Raw genomic sequence first — 18,587 nt, forward strand, 5'->3', positions numbered from 1 at the left:
GCGCTACCGTCGAAACTCACAGCCAATCGATACCCTATGATATCGTACTCAAAAGTATCGATACTCCAAGTATCGGTACAAAATATCGATGTCTTTATTTTGACATATACGCATGCGCAGTATGGAGTCCGTCCTTTATTTGTAATAAAATTAAAATACAGAGCACGCTGACCACGTTACCACGTGCAGGCAACCTGGCGCCCTGGCCCGATCCACCAACCTCTATTAAAGGAAAATAGAGGACAAAGACCTTGTATTAAAAGATTCCTCATTTTACGCTAATAAAATTTCTACAGAAATGATAATCCCTTGCCTGGCTATACTCTTTGTCCTTTGTTGTTATTTCTATTTATATTGTTGACAAACGTGAACGTGACTTATTGGCTCCGTGCGTCTCCCCTCTACGTACAGTCACGTGATACGCTGTCAGATTTTGTAAGGACGTTTTAACATTGAGTCTTATGGGATTATTTTGTTAAACTTGAATATTTTATTTTGTAGTGATAATAACCGAATACAATTGTTAGAATTCATTAGTTATTAATTTATACTGTAATTTATAGTGCAACAAAATATTTTCTTTTTCGTTAATAAATATTTATTGACATAAACTGCGATAGTGAGGTTATGCATACAAAATCAAACTGATAATCAATATTGGAAAGTGAAGAATTTATAGTGCGTTTTTATTTTCTGTTTATATTAATACATAATATCACTAGCGTGACACGACATTTTTTTAAATGTCTCATTTAAACATACACAAAGCGTCCTTATAAAATTTCAAAAAACCGCCACCATGAGCAGGTCGGTCGATTTTGCTTTGACACTTTGTTAACGCTCGGAGCCAATAACAATAGAATGGATATTAGGATTTAGGATATTTGCATTTTTTGTTGACATTACGTAGTTCTCTATTTCCCTGAAATGATAAAAGTTAAAAGGCTTCTTTCTTCCTTTTATTCAAAAATTTTAACTTCAAACCGTCATTAAATTCCCAAATAGTTCGAGCATAATAATTCTCCAAAGTTGAGATCTACTTCTCAGACCGTAAACATGGTTTTAACTTTCGTTGTTAGCCAAAAAGGTAACAATATGTTACTATTTAACGGATTTATTCATAAAAAAGAAAAAAATATCGGGAATAAAATAATTTGGAAGTGTGCAAGTTATAATAAGTGCAAGTGTCCAGGGAGAGTACACACCGTTGGAAACGACGTTGTAAAAAGTACGGTCCACAATCATATCGTAGATATCGCGAAAGTTGAAGCGAAGAAAGCTTGTAATTCACTGAAGCGAATGGCTGAAGAAGTTGGATCATCTACGCAAGCTGTCGTGGCCACTATTTCTGATGGAGTTTCTACAGCCGCAGCAGGACAATTACCTCCTTTACTATCTATGAAACGAACTGTACAACGTGTAAGGAGAAAAATCGAGGCTGCTCCGGCAAATCCAAGAAGTTTAGCTGAATTTGTTATTCCTGAGGAGTACACACTACATGAAAATGGTGAAACGTTCCTTTCATTTGATAGCGGTCCTGGTGAAGAACGAATTTTGATATTTTCCACGCAAAGAAATTTGAGTTATATGGAAAACTGTGAACACTGGTTTGCTGATGGAACATTTTCTAGTACCCCTCACTTATTTAGTCAGTTGTACACCATCCATGGAGTGCAATACAGCAACGTTGTACCAACTGTGTATGCTTTACTGCCCAACAAATCGCTGCGAACCTATGTGCGTCTGTTTCAAGAGCTAAAAGTATTGAAACCAGGTCTTCGACCTGTAACCATTATGGTCGATTTCGAAAAAGCTGCAATTAATGCAATACGTGCTGAATTTCCACAAGCGAGGATTCGCGGCTGTTTTTTTCATTACACACAGTGCATATGGCGACATATCCAAGCTGCAGGTTTACAAAGAAATTATAGTGAAGATGCTGAATTTGCCCTCAATCTACGACAACTAGCGGCTCTAGCGTTTATACCGGAGCACAACGTTATAAACGCATATGAAGAACTTTTAGAGAGTGGTTTTTATATGGAACATGAAAATGCACTTCAACCATTACTAAACTACTTTGAAGACACTTGGATAGGAAGATTAGACAGAAGAGGACGTAGAAGAGAACCACTTTTTACGAGACAATTATGGGTTTGTTATGATGCTGTGGAAGATTTGCCTCGTACAAATAACGCGGTGGAAGGATGGCACAACAGCTTATCTTCTATACTTACAGCTGTACATCCAAACATATGGAATTTTATTAAAGCTCTCAAAAAAGAAGACAGCCTAAACAAACTGAAAATTGAACAATATATCGCGGGAAATGTGGTATCCCATAAGAGAAAATACAGGGACACTGCTACAAGAATTAAGACGATTGTTGCTGAATATGGCAACAGACCCGTTTTGAAATATTTGCGAGGAATTGCCCACAACTTTCAATTACAGGTTTAGAATTTTTCCCTATAGATTTTATAACACGCATTGTATTGTATTGTATTGTATAGAATAATATAATTGTAATAGAAGTTATAAAAATTCAAAATATGAAAGCACAAAAAAACGCCGACGAAGTGACTAGACTCACGAATAAAAAATCTTTTTATAAGTATGTTTTTTATTTTTTATGTGTGATTTTGTCGTTACGTCCATTTTTGGTACGCGTCCTTATTTCCTAGGCGTCTTTTTGTCACGCGTCCTTTTGTCCGCGTCCTTTTGTCGCGCGTCCTTTTTTCCGCGTCCTTTTGACGGTACACCGTTAAAAGCGAATAACGAATTTTTGTAGTTTGGTAAAAAATGACATTTTCTTCAGAATAAAAAAGTTAGCATCAGAGATACGAAAAAATGTTTAAATATGAAATTGTAGGTTATTTAAATGACAAGAATTTGGTTTAAAAAAATTTTTTCTACGGCAAGAATTGAGTGAATCGTAAATGAACATATTATCGAACATCATTGATTTTTAAAGTTATACCATTGATTAAAAACACCCATTGATTAAAAACACCCATAGATAGCTCACCTCTTGGTAACCGAAAGACGTATCAACAACTAGATGGCGCTACTCGAAAACCGTATCGAGATTTCTCATTCTCTCTCTGACTTGCGAGGAGGTAGGAGTAGTGTCAGGGCCGAACTTACCCTATAGGTGTATTATCTGTGACAGGCGGTGTTGTGACAAATCAGAGCGAAATTTTATAAAAAAAAGGACTCATATTTTAGACAAAATGGCCTCTGTAACTCATAAGTGTGTTTACGCGGGATGTTTTGAAAGAAACGATGGAACAAATAATAATATATCTTTCTTTAAATTTCCACTGAAAGACGTAGAGCGTACAAAAATTTGGCAAAAAAACTGCGGGAACATTGATATTTTATTGATGGATATCACTGACCTTAAACAGAGGGTAATTTGCCAGCATCATTTTGCAGTGGAACATATTTACCAAAGTGGCCAAAGAAAGTTATTAAGGAAAAATGCTGTTCCTCTAAAATTTACACAGTTAACAACTGATTTAGGTGAGTACTCAATTTTATAAATATTTTTATGTTTCCCTAATGCGCTTTGTCAATGAGAATACTATTATTAAAATATATTTTATATAAAATCAGTGGATATTGAATGATTTAAATATTTTTATACAATTAAATCAAAAGAGATTTTTTTTTAAATATGAATGCGTTGTTACTATCACTCCAGAAATAATGATGATGCTTGTTTTGCTTTAATTAAAATTACACATACATTTCAATGATTACACCTATTTTAGGTGATATCCCACCAGTATGCTCTACATACGTTTATTGCGGTACGAAACGTAAAAGATCTACAAGTGACGATTGTATGGTTAGGTCAACTCCATCGCCTAAGAGATCAAGTAGTAGTCTCAGTGATATTTCCAGTTTTGAAATTAATTTGCCCACAAAACTTGAAACTGAATTGACGGAGAAGGTAAAAAAATTGGAGTATCAAGTAAATGCTTTAAAGAAGAAGTGCCGTCAGAAGAACAGTCAGCGTTGTAGAAGAACAACAAAAAACAAAAAATCGGCAACCAAATTCATGTTACAGGTACTGTTAGAAAATAAAAGCAAATACGTGCACACATTTGTTAATATGCAGTTTTCACACAAAACTCGTTCACAATGGAGTCACAATGAAAAGGATTTAGCTCTGGCCATTTATTATAAGTCTCCTAGTTGTTACAAATTTTTAATTAGATCTCTTAACTTTATATTACCTTCAGTAAAAACAATTCAAACTTGGTTGCGTGTCATAAAATTAAGAACTGGTTTAAACACTTCCTTAATTGACAAGTTGAAGAAAAAAGCAGAGACAATGGATAAGTTGGAAAAAATTTGTGTGTTAATGTTTGATGAAATTTCTTTGAAAAAAAAATTGGAGTACAATAAATTAGATGACATTATAGAAGGGTTTCAAGATTTAGGTGCTTTAGGAAGAACAAACAAACTTGCCAACACAGGTCTGGTTTTCATGATGCGCGGCTTGCTACATAACTGGAAGATTCCGATTTGCTATTTTGTTACAGGTGGTCCAATACATAGCGACAACTTAAAAAACATTGTAGTTGAAGTTGTTTCAAAATTACAAAATATTGGGTATATACCAAAAGTGTTAGTGTGTGATCAAGCATCTAATAATAGAGCTTTATTTAAGCTGTTAGGCGCATGTAAGGATCAGCCTGCAATAGAAATAGGAAATCAGAGGATTTTCACTGTTTTTGATACACCCCACTTATTAAAAAGTCTAAGAAATAATTTTCTTAACAAAAAGTTGACGTTTTTTGCCGATTCTAACCAGATATCGTGGCAAGATATTGAATACACATACAACATCGATAGAACCAATGTGAGAGCACGATGCATGGTGAAAATAACAGACGTTCACATAAACCCTAATAATTTCCAAAAAATGCGTGTAAAATTAGCATCCCAAATTTTTTCCAACTCAGTTGCCTCAGCAATATCAACAGCAAAATCTGTAGGCCAGTTACACACCAAAACGGCTCCTCATACTGCCGAATTTTTAAAAATTATAAATAATATTTTTGATGGTCTTAACAGCAAATATTGTAGTGATAGTAACCCAAACAGAAAGCCAATGTCAACTTTAAGCAAGTCAACTGAAAACTTAAAAGCAGGTTTAGAATATTTTAAAAAAATTAAAGTTTTTGAAAATCAGAAAGAGAGAAATAATATTCACTGTCTACACGGCTTTCAGTGGACAATTTTGTCAGTTTTATGTTTGTGGGAGGAACTTCAAAAATATAATGTGTCATATCTTTTAACATCTTTTCTGAACCAAGATCCTCTAGAAAATTTTTTCTCTATTGTGCGCAATCGGGGTGGTTACAATCCAACACCTAGTGTTAGTCAGTTAAGAATTGCCATTAAGCATAACACAAATATTTAACTAAAAATTGCTTTAGACAATGGAAATTGTGAAATAGCACAAACTGATAATTTAGATTTAACCCACGAAGTAACCAGCGTCGAAATATCTGACGAGTCCATTGAAACCCAAACAGTTCATGTAGAACAATCTTTAGACATGCAAAAGGAAAATAATGACAACCAAATTTTAAGCACGGCAAATTCCAGCAAATGTAGCATAACAAATTTAGAAACGTGTGCTGTTACATATGTCGCTGGTTATATTTACTATAAGATTATAAAGAACTTGAATTGTAGTAAATGCCAGGAAGACTTGCTAAAAGACAACAAAATTCTATTACAGAAACACGAATTAATGTTACTTTTCAGAGATTATGGCGCAAATGAAGAAATAAAGTTTCTTCAGAGACTATCAGATTTGTTTGTTACTATTACTACAATATTGTTAGAAAAGTTTCACGAGGCTTTTAATTTATTTAAAGAAGATAATGCAGTTTTCGAAAAAATTGAAACCTATGTGACTAACCATATTTTATTAACTACTAATTGGCTTAAAAGCTGCGAAGACCATAAAAGGAAAATTATAAAATTTTTGGTAAAAATCAAACTTTTTAAAACTTGTCAGTGGTATAACGTTAATGAAAGCAAACAGAAAACTAAAAGGGAAAAGATTCACAGAAAATTACTTATTTTCGATAAAAGTAAAGGTAAACAAACATCAAAATGCAAAAATTCGACAAATAAACAGCAAAAAATTCAACAGACTGACAGCCACAAAAGTAAACAAACCAGAAACGTCACAAATTGTATTTAAAATATGAAAACGTCTTTTTTTCTACCTAGATCTTTTCAATGTACTGAGTTTAGTGCGTTCATAAAAATAACATGTGTTTTTACTTAATAACAGGCGGTAGCTGGTTTGTCTTTAGTTTCATGCGTGGAAGAGAATGATACTAGATAAAAAGTATATGTTTTATCTCGCCGGGTATGAATGACGCACGGGTAAATAACCGTGGACTTAACTGTATGTTAAACTACACTATTAGCTTTAGTCTCTATATACAGTAGATATTAACAAGTATTTTATAATATCAGGAAAACAATATCAGTATGTCTTAAAACCTTGGAATCATATAGAAAACTTTTTTATTAAGTTTAGGGAAACATGTATTATTGATAAAAACTTGCATGTCTCAAAACTAAAAATAAAAGAATCAGATGTCAGATATTATGAGTCGTATACCAAGTTTGTTAAAAAATATTAATTCTTCTCAAGAGTCATATACCTTCATTTTTAAAGCACTTTCATATAAATATTAACGTGGTTTTTAATTGTTCTCGACTTTTAATAATAATAAAATGTTTCAATATTGTCAACAATGAAAGTATTTCTTCAGAAAAAGAAATAATAAATATATATCTTTTTTTCCCAATATTTTAATTTTACAATCTTATCATAGTATATAGAGGTTCCCTCTTTATACTGTGATCTTAGTTTGAAAAGAATTAACATTCAAATATACTTATTTACTTTGTTTTTAAATATGATCTAATTAATGATGTTTTAAACTTTCTAATCCTGTCTGTTTAATCCAGCTTTTACCTATTGTTCCTAGGCAAATGGCCTTCAACTATTTATATGTTGGAAATTCCCTGTCACTTTATCAAGATATGTATGTACTTACATTATTCATTTTGAACGTTGGGAATTTGTGGTATTTTTTCAAAGAAAGATAATAATCTATTGTATTTGGTACTCACCACTACTTTTTTTTTAAACATCGATGTCTTAATTCCAGAAAGTCCTTAGATAATTTTTAAATGTAAAAAGTATGCGATCGAACAGTAAATCATATTGATTTTAGTTCATCTCTGTACAATTTCTTATTTTGCACAGACTTCTATATTGCCTTTTCTAGATAAATTGTCAATTTTTTGTAGTACAATGTTACTATCAGAACAACATTTATATCCTCTTCTTCTTGTCGAAGTTCCTTCTCATATCGAAGGTTGGCCATCACTACAGCTATCCGTACCTTATTGGCGCCTGCTTTGAAAAGATCTATTGAGCTGCAACTATACCACTCTCTTAAGTTTCTCAGTCAGGAAATTCTTCTTCTACCTATGGATCTTTTACCCTTAATTTTACCTTGCATTATGAGCCTAATATCTCATATTTCGCTCCTCTGGTAATTTGGCCTAAATCCAGCTTTCTTGTATTGATGTTCTTTATCACCTCGCAATCCTTTTGTAACATTGTAACCTTCTTAATACTTTTGCATTTGTAACTCGTTAGATCTAGGTATTTTCAAAATCCCTCTATAGCACTACATCTCAAATGCTTCCAACTTATTTATATTGTCTACTTTTAGTGTCTAGCTTTCCATTCCATGTAACAAAGTCGAGAACACGTAGCATCTTAAGGCTCTTATCCTCAGCTCCAGAGGAAGATCTCGATTAACAAACATTTTTTTCATTTTTATAAATGCTTGTCTTGCAATTTCAATGCGTGTCCTGATTTCTCTAATAGATACATTGGTCATCGTTTTTATTTACCCAGGTTCCTAGATATTTGCAGTTATTTTGTAAAAATTTATAGCTATATATTAGGTTTTATTTTCGGTAAATTAATAATGTAGATATTTGAATACTTCAACTATTGCGATTAATTTAGCTGTAGTTATAGTAGTATTATTGTCTAGTTTTATAACATTTTTATTTATTTATTTAATTGGCATTGGTAAATGCCATACAGCCAGTTACAACATGATACAATTTTCTAAATATAATCTTAACTATTATAAAACTATAACTAAAACTATTTTATAAAACTACAGTAGAAAACTATAATAGAAACCAATAATACCATTGAATCACGGTTTTTACTCCAAATTTTAAATAACCGCTTGGGTTGACACGAAATTTTGGAATACATATAGGAAAGAAGAAAAGTAATTCTAAGCAAGTTAATACTTTTCGAGGTATTTGCGAGTAAATATGTTCATTTTTCAACAAAAAAAAAAAACACATTTTAGGTGGGTTTTTGCAAATAACTCAAAAAGTAAATATGTATTTTACCGAAAAAAAAAGGTTTCCAGTAAAAATATAGCTTCTAAAAAGAGAAAAAAATGGTGTATGTATGAACTCTCTAGACCCAGTAGAAGCAAAGTTGTAACTAATGAAAAATAGTTTCATATCTGTCAAATTTCAAAGCAAATATTTCAACGTGAAATAACCAAAAAAGTTTACACTTTTTGGGGAAAACTCAGTACGACTTTTTTAAAGTGTTAAAAAATATATTCATTTTTGTTTTTTAATAAGTTTCTAGCATAAAAAGTAAGTTACGCTCAAAATAAAGTTGGTCAAAAAAACTCGGGAAAATCAGCCCCCAATTAGCATTTTAAATCAAATTAATCGTTACTGCTTCCCAAGTTACTTTACTTATGTATTATTTATACTGATCTGTAAGTTTCATTTGTTCAAAGGACTTATTTTTTAACATTTTTTTTTTATTTTGAAAAAAATGTTTTTTTCAAAATAACTTAAAATTTATTAGTGACACCAAAAATCACAAAGAGTAAAAAAAAATGTAGGTTTTGCTTTTCTGAATATTTTGGATTTTTTGTTTTTCTGTAAGGCAAAAATTGGTTAAGATGTGGCTGTTCAAAATTTGCATACACTCGTGATTTTTGACTAGTTCAAGCCCTTTCAACTAGAGCTCCTTCAAAAATTTCCACTTTGAACCGATGAAACAATACATACACGAGTAAAGCAAGTTGTGATCTTGTGAAGTTGTAACGATTAATTTCATTTAGGATGCTAATTAGGGGGTGATTTTCACGATTTTTTAACAAAAAAATAGGAACCAAATATATTTTGATCATAACTTGCTTACTTTTGACGCTAGAAACTTAACAAAAATAATATAAATAAACCTTTTTTAAACACTTTAAAAAAAGTTGTAATGAGTTTTCGTCGAAAAGTGCTTCATTTTTTTTTATTATTTCACGTTGAAATATTCAACATGGAATTTGACGAAAAAGAACTTATTTTTCAATAACTCGAAATAAGTATTGACGTAGTGAAAAAACTCTATAGAACAAAAGTTGCTTAGAATTAGTGATTTTAGGCACTTCTGAACTTATCTTGAACATATATTTTTTCACTCCCGAGAAGGGGTGATACTGAACCATAGGGCCAAAGCACACATCGGTACATCATTTGTTTTTCTTTGACATCTTAGTTAGGCGTAAGCCAAATTTCATGTCAATCCAAGCGATTCTTTAAAATTAGGAGGTTTTTTGCAATATTTTACCGTGAATGAATGGACTAAATCTGGAAATAAATTATGTATCTTAGGTTGAAATATTTTAGTTTGCATCAATTCTGGAAATTAATTTGTTTGAAAAGTTACAAAAAAGTAATTTACATGACATGTAATTTATCACTGCTAATTTTATTATGTATTTTATATTTTGTTATTCCTTTGTAGTGTATTGATAAATAAATAATTTTTAAAAATCCTCTACTGTTTTCATTAATCAATTTTTAGCGTTTTTTCTGAAGTAAAATCGGAATTCCATAATATAGATTACAAGCACGTTAAACTTATTTGTGAAAATGCTGAATGCCACCCTTATATTGTCGTCTATTGCACTGGACAATGGCTGGAGCAGGTAACTCAAATTTATTTTTCAATCTTGGCAAAGATTTCAATTAATGTCGCCACCATACAGTCAGGTAGTACTTAGGCTTGAGGGGTAAAGAGGTGTAAGTAGGCGGAGTTTAACACTGAATTCGTTTTTACCTTAGAGTGAGGTATCTATGTGTGTGTTTATAATCAATGGTTATACTTCTTTACGATCGAGAGTGAAATTTTATAATGCCGGGCGCATGCGCACACAGACAGCATGTATTTCGTTGCTAATCTTTCAAGATATGTATGTATCAGCGCTGTCAGCCCAAATAAGTCATATGTATATCATAAAAAAGGATATATTAGTGTTCTTAGTAAATGTATTATTTATTATAATTTTTGTGGCTTTGGATTTGTCTTCCTCGGGAAAAAGATATTTTATAATAATAGTAAGTATATTTAAATATTTTTGTATACCACTTGATCTATTAAATTTGTCAGTATGTATGAGAAATCTTGTAACCTGTCAAAGCAAAAGGGATATAGCTCAGTGGTAGAGCGTGTGGCCGGAGATCAAGAGGTCCCGGGTTCAAATCCCGGACGATTCATATTCTTTTTTTTTATATTTTTGGTATCGTTTTAATAAAATTTTTTTAAAAGTGGTAGGTATAGTGATGTGAGTCGAGAATATTTCCAAGCGAATATTCGCGAACATTGGAAAGTTTCCGAGAATATTCGCCTATAAAAAATGGAAATATTCTCCTGACCGCGAATATTCCCGGAAACTTTCAATGGAAAATTCTCGAGAATATTTCCGAGAATTTTCAAGAATGTTTCCGAGAACTTTCCATAATATTTCCGAGAACTTTTGAGAATATTTCCAAGAGCCTTTAGGAAATAAGAGTCAGTGACGTAATTTGAATTTACATGGAAGTAGCGCTATTTAATTCACAAGCCGGCGAACCTATACCACTGCCAAGTGGAACATTGTTTTGATCATTAGGTACCTTCATTATGTTTATACTAAAAATGATTAAACTATACTAAAATCACAATAAAGATGCACTAGAAATACACAAACTAAGACACGGTGAATGCTAAGAGGAGTACTGCCGAATCATGATTTATAATGTATAAACTTTGCAAATCATGATTTGGGATTTACAATGTACATAAATATTGTAAATCATGATTTTCCAAATCATCAAAGTCCTTCTCGAACATTCATTGTGTCTTTGTTTGTTTATTTCTAGTGAATTTTTATTGTGATTGTAGTATAGGTATAATGCATGGGAATATTTTAAAAGAAAAATAATAAATATTAACAAAAAATTCAAAACTACAATAAACTTCTTGTTTTGACTAAAGTCATTAAAACTTCTTGTAAAAACTAGATGAGGTTCAATCCTTAATTGTATAAATAAAGTTTCATTAATATAGCATTATTGCGTCTAAAAGTGCTTTACCGATACTTATGGTCATAGAGGAAGAAAATTTAAAATTTTCACGAAATTTTAAACAGAACTGTCTGGATGACGAAATATTTTGGATAAAGTTGCAAAAAGTAGCAGTTGTTCTAACACCAATTGTGAAATACTTTATATTTAAGGAAGGCAATAGTTTAAAATATCCCAGGTTGTCGAGGCATTTAAGGATACAGAAAATATTTTTACCTATAGAATCTTCCATTACTTCCAATCAGTAAGTCTGACGAAAAGGAATGCTTATCTAAATTAGAAAAAAAATGGCAGTGAAGCCTGTGCACTATGCTGCAAACTTACTTGACTCTTCTTTAACAGGGCAAAGCCTCACTGGTGAAGAGCATATTAGCTATGCAGTGTATAGCTGCATTTTAATATATTTTTTAAATAAAATAACTTTTTTATTTTTAAATTATAATGATTAATAACAAATATTCAGAGTATTTTTTTAATTCAGTTAAATAAATTTTTAGTATTTTTGGACATTTAATTTTTAACAGATTTTTTCTGTAGTCGTAATACCACAACAATAAGTAAAGCTAACTACTGATTTGTATAATTTATTATAATAATTTTAATAAAAATGCAATATTTCCATAAGTTTCCGAAAATTTCCAATATTCCCGGAAAGTTTCCGGAAACTTTCCGGGGTTTGAATCTTCCCGGAAATTTTACATCACTAGGTAGGTAAAGAAAGTTGGTTTAATATTTAAATAAAATACAAATAACCTGTTAAGTATATTAATTTCGTTGAAATCATAATAATAGAAGTATAACTTCTTACGTGCGTACAAAGTACACACACATTCTTTTTTTTTTCGATATAAAACTAACACTTTCGATAGCGAATAAATCGAAAACTATTAATTTTATGAAAAAAATGTATAGAACATTTTTTGCTTAGACTGAATGTTTTTATTAACTTTTGCTGTCAAAATGTAATAAAAAAACTTCCACCCCCGAGATGGGGTGACAACCACCCCTATGGTAAAAGCGCCTTTCGGCAACATATAGATTTTGATCCTTGGACTATCCACTACTTATTCTCAAATTTTCAAGAAAATCGATCAATTCTGTAAAAATTGCGAGGTGAAAAGCTTCGGTTCCTGGACTAATATGCATGTGAAATTAAATTTTTTGAGCTGCTATCTTTGGCTCCTCAGTATCATAGGAACAGCATTTCTTTTCCGAATACGATGTTTTAAAATGTCATATAAATGCTATAATCGGATTTAAATCTGATCTGGGCTATACGCTGTGAGCTCGTACGTAGAGGGGATATTTAAAAATTCGCGAGCGCCAGTAGTGGCAAGTCTGTAAACATTTACTGGAAATTTGACATCAATGTCAAAGTGATTAATTTAAAATTAAAATTAAAAACATTAATTATAAAAAATAGTTGGTCAAAGCTGTGGTATATATTTTTACCTTAAATATACTTACGTTTTAAATACTGAATTTAAGTTTTTTTAATGTTCCGTAATATGTAATTTTAATTTAATCTAAAAATCTTAGCGCCTTCTACACGATAATTGTGAAAGTATCCGAAGTAAGAAATGCATATTTTATCAATAGAACGTCAAAATGATTAGCAAAATCTTAAAAAAATCGATTACAATTTAATTACTTTTTTGCGTTGTAAATGTTAAGCGATAACAATTAAATAATAAATTTAAAAATTACCGGTGAAAGTTGAATTAGTAATCCGCCAGGAGCGCCACGAGCGAAGCTCAGAGCTTATAAGCTGGCCAATATAATTTTTAAATTGAATCTCATCAAGGTAAGTATTCACTGTTCTAGCGACATGAAGACATGCATTAGCACCAATATGTCATATCCAATGTGGCTTGCAAATGACAAAACATGATCTCCTATACTTAGTTTCACGTTAAATATATAACGTTACGCTTGTGGAAACCAGTGTTGCCAAACTTCTGGCACGGGTGTCTACTCGACTGCCGATATACGATTCACTCTTAATCGTACGGCGTGGCATCGGCGCGCTTCTATAGTCCATAAGAAATACATCGCCTAATATCCGCAATGTTCTATTCTTAACGTGAAACACTCTATAAAATGTTTTCAATGTACATGTTAGTTCGCATTCGTCTAATCACCTCCACGTGTTCGGTATGTCCTTTCAAAACAATACCGCTCCGTAGCACTATGCCGCCATCACCAAACTGTATGAGGTTACAACTGACATACTGTTCACAAACTCTTCTGTAGACGAAGTTTTGTCAATATTGCTTCCAAATGATGAACGCTATGCCAGATGTAACCTCATACAGAGCGTTAATTTTGGTGGTGGCGACATAGTGCTATGGAGTGGTATTTCTTGGAAAGGAAATACCGAACTTGTGGAGGTTATTGGGTGGATGACAGCTGATATGTACATTAAAAACATTTTAGAAGATCATGTTTTGCCATCTGACAGCCACATCGAATAACAAAATCGTTGTAATGCACCATAACGGAGGTCTTCATGTCTGGAATAGTGAATACATACCTTGATGAGATTCAATTTAAAAATTATATCGGCCACCATATAGCCCATATCAAATTTAAATTCGATTGTACCATTTGATACTTTAAAACATCGCATTCGGAAAAGAAATCCTATTTCTGTGACACTGGAGGCAGCATAAAAAATTTCATTTCATACGTTTATTTCAAAATATGCAATATTTTTGTCGCTGAGTGTATGATTGATATACAGGGTGTCCCGAAAAGAATGGTCATAAATTATATCACACATTCTGGGGTCAAAAATAGTTCGATTGAACCTAACTTACCTTAGTACAAATGTGCTCATAAAAATAGTTACAGCCGTTTGAAGTTACAAAATGAAAATCGATTTTTTTCAATATATATTGAAAACTATTAGTGAGTTTTTATTGAAAATGGACATGTGGCATTCTTATGGCAGGAACATCTTAAAACAAAATTATAGCGTAATTTGTCCACCCCATAAAAATTTTATGGGGGTTTTGTTCCCTTAAACTCCCCCAAACTTTTGTGTACGTTCCAATTAATTCATTATTGTGGTACCATTAGTCAAACACAACGTTTTTAAAACTTTTTGCCTGTTAGTATTTTTTCGATAAGCCAGTTTTTATCGAGATGCGGCTTTTTTTTAATATGTCCTCATAAAAATTTTATGGGGGTTTTGTTCCTTTAAACCCCCCAAATGCTTGGGTGCGTCCCAAATAAACTATTATTGAAGTACCATTAGTTAAACACAGTGTTTTTAAAACTTTTTTACCTCCTAGTCTTTTTTTGATAAGTCACCTTTTGTCGAGATGTGGCTTCTTTTTGAAAATATACCTAATAATGTAAATTATAAATAAATTTTCAGATTATTAACAGGTCTTTATAATCTTACTTAACCATATACAAATATGTGGTGGATTCGACAAATATTCAAAATATTTCGATAAACACTGGCTTATCGAAAAAGTACTAAGAAGCAAAAAAGTTTTAAAAATATTGTGTTTAACTAATGGTGCCACAATAATAATTTAATTGGAACGTACACAAAAGTTTGGGGGGGGGTTTAAGGGAACAAAACCCCCATAAAATTTTTACGGGATGCACAAATTTTACTTTAATTTTTTTAAGATGTTGCTGCCATAAGAATGCCCATTTCCATTTTCAATAAAAAATCTCTAAGAGTTTTCGATATATGAAAAAAAAATCGATTTTCATTTTGTAACTACAAAGAGATGTAACTTTTTTTGTGTGCAATATTGTATATAGGTAAGTTAGGTTCAATCAACCTATTTTTGACCTCAGAATCTGTGGTATAATTTATGACCAATATTTTCGGAACACCCTGTATAAAGCAAAGAACCAAACTAATGCCAAAGACATTTTTTAAATATTTGTGAAATTGTTTCAGTTTTTAAAATATGTACATCATGCTAACTTTTAACATGTTGCTACCAAGGGGGCATTGAAGATTCGTTCTCATAATATCATAGCTATTTCAATTTCCATTATCTGTAGTGCAATCCCCGGCTCACGGGTGAGACGCTCGTCTATGGGAAAATCGATGTGACATATAAGGAGTTACTTGGTAGCGAACAGGTTAAGAATATGTATGATGTCCTGGCATTAAAGTCTATGGAAACCAAAAGCGTATTTAAGTGGTCTACATGTCTTAAAGATTTGGAAAGCGCTGGTATACAGGGTGTCCCAGACTAATTTATCCACGCTATATCTCTTAAACGAATAGAGATTTTCGAATGGGACAAAAAGTGTTCTATTCTACTTGTAATAAATACACTTTAATATGGCGTAGAAAAAAATCATCCCTTAGTTACAACCCCTAACTTTAATTTTTTTTAATAGCACCCTGTATATATTTTTTATAGTTTTCGATGTGGTATTCTATCGTCTATTCAACACATTTTTTGAAAATAAAATCGGTTCGTAAATAACCAAGAAAATATCAGTTTAGTTTTGTTAATTATGTGTCCCAGACTAAATTATCAAGGCTATATTTCATAAACGAATAGAGATTTTCGAATGGGACAAAAACTGATCTATTACATTTGTAATACACTTTAATACGGCGTAGAAAAAAAATATCCCCTAAATATTCATCCCTTAGTTACAACCCCTAACTTTATTTTTTTCAATACCACCCTGTAAGTTAGGGATGAATATTTAGGGGATGAATTTTTTCTACGCCATATGAAAGTGTATTACAAATGGAATAGATCAGTTTTTGTCCCATTCGAAAATCTTTATTCGTTTATGAAATATAGCCTTGATAATTTAGTCTGGGACACATAATTAACAAAACTAAACTGATATTTTCTTGGTTATTTACGAACCGATTTTATTTTCAAAAAATGTGTTGAATAGACCACATCGAAAATTATAAAAAAATATACAGGGTGCTATTAAAAAAATTAAAGTTAGGGGTTGTAACTAAGGGATGATTTTTTTCTACGCCATATTAAAGTGTATTACAAGTAGAATAGAACACTTTTTGTGCCATTCGAAAATCTCTATTCGTTTAAGAAATATAGCCTGGAAAAATTAGTCTGGGACACACAATTTAACAAAAATAAACTGATAGTTTCTAGGTTATTTACGAACCGATTTTATTTTCAAAAAATGTGTTGAATAGACGATAAAAGACCACATCCAAAACTATAAAAAAATATACAGGGTTCTATTAAAAAAATTAAAGTTAGGGGTTGTAACTAAGGGATGATTATTTAGGGGATGATTTTTTTGTACGCCATATTAAAGTGTATTACAAGTAGAATATATCACCTTTTGTCCCATTCGAAAATCTCTATTCGTTTAAGAGATATAGCGTGGGTAAATTAGTCTGGGACACCCTGTATACCTAGCCCGATCAAAGAACAATCTGACCAAAAAAAAGATAAAGAAAGGATAGAAAGGACATTGCACACATCTTATGGAAAATATAATGTCACTCAAATTCAATAAAATTTATACGAATAGATTCGTTTTAAATTAACGGTCAAATCTTATCATTGCGCCAACTCCATATTTTCAATAATAAGAGCAGAAATTGATATAAATAAATCTGAAATCAAATGGATACGTACATAAGTTAGAGAGAGAAAAAATATTTTATAATACCCAAATTATCGGTACTCCATAAATCAGCGGATTAGTTTCACTAATCCGCTTAGGCCCAGCGGGGTTTAAGGCTCTTTTGAATAGCACCCAGAGCAATAGTAATTGTAACTGACAGTTTTACTGACTCCAAAAATGTGATTTCGATAAACTTCAATTGCAATTTGCGCCGTAATTAATCATAATTAAGAGTTGGCGCAATGATAAGATTTGACCGTTAATTTAAAACGAATCTATTCGTATAAATTTTATTGAATTTGAGTGACATTATATTTTCCATAAGATGTGTGCGATGTCCTTTGGGAATAGGTAGACGAAATTGTCTATATTATATAAGAAAAAGTTTACAATTCTACATCCCCTCCATTTTACAAAAATTGCGGGTGAACCCCCTTCTCGGGGGTGAAAAAATATACATTCAAAATAAGTCCGGAATTGGATAAAATGACTAATTCTAAGCAACGTTTGTTCTATAGACTTTTTTCACTAAGTCAATACTTTTCGAGTTATTTGCGAGTGAATATGTTCATTAAAAAACATGTTTTGGCAGATAACTCAAGAAGTAAGTATTTTATCGAAAAACGTATTCTTAGCAAAAATATAGCTTATAAAAAAAGTGAAAAAGGCGTATGCATGAAGTCTGTAGACCCAGTAGAAGCAAGTTGTAGCTAATGAAAAATAGGTTCTTATTTATCAAATGCCAAATCAAATATTTCAACGTGAAATAACCAAAAAACGGAGCACTTTTCGGGAAAAACTCATTACAGCTTTTTAAAGTGTTTCAAAAATGTTTGTTTTTGTTTAAAAAAAAACTTCTAACATTAAAAGTAAGTGAGTTGCTCTCAAGATTTTGTTGGTCCCTTTTATTTTTTTGGTAAAAGGAATCGCGAAAATCACCTCCTAATGAGCATCCCAAATAAAATTAACTGTTACCTCTTCACAAGTTACTTGGCTTATGTATTTCTTATAGGTACCTATGATCTGTAAGTTTCATCGGTTCAAAGTGCTTATTTTTGAAAAGGTTATAGTTAAAATGGCTTGAACAAGTCACTAATCACGAGTATATATGCGAATTTTGAACAGCCGTAGCTTAATCAATTTTTGTCTAACAGGAAAACAAAAATGCCAAAATATTCAGAAAAGCAAAATGTACCTACATTTTATTACTCTTTGAGATTTTTGGTATTACAGTCGAAACCCCCTTATTGGAATAGCCATCGAAGCGAAAGTATTATTATAACCGCGATAATCTAATAACCTATCATTAGTGGCTAGCAGAAACATTTCGGGACCTCAAATGTTTATTCCTTAAAGTTGGATATTCCTATAACCGGTATTCTAATAAGCGGGTTCGACTGTACTAATAATTTTTAAGTTATTTAAAAAAAATGGAACTTTTTTCAAAATTAAACAAAAATTTCTTTAAAACC

At 31.7% G+C, this 18,587-nt stretch overlaps 1 protein-coding gene across 3 annotated transcripts in view; it reads right to left on the reverse strand.

Annotated features, from left to right (window-relative positions):
• LOC126885081 (serine-protein kinase ATM-like) overlaps window positions 1–18,587 on the reverse strand; it is a 624,001-nt gene that overhangs the window by 600,336 nt on the left and 5,078 nt on the right. The gene's annotated exons all lie outside the window — the stretch shown is intronic.

This window comes from Diabrotica virgifera, chromosome 5 (genome assembly GCF_917563875.1).
Source record: "Diabrotica virgifera virgifera chromosome 5, PGI_DIABVI_V3a".
NCBI classification, from domain to species: domain Eukaryota; kingdom Metazoa; phylum Arthropoda; class Insecta; order Coleoptera; family Chrysomelidae; genus Diabrotica; species Diabrotica virgifera.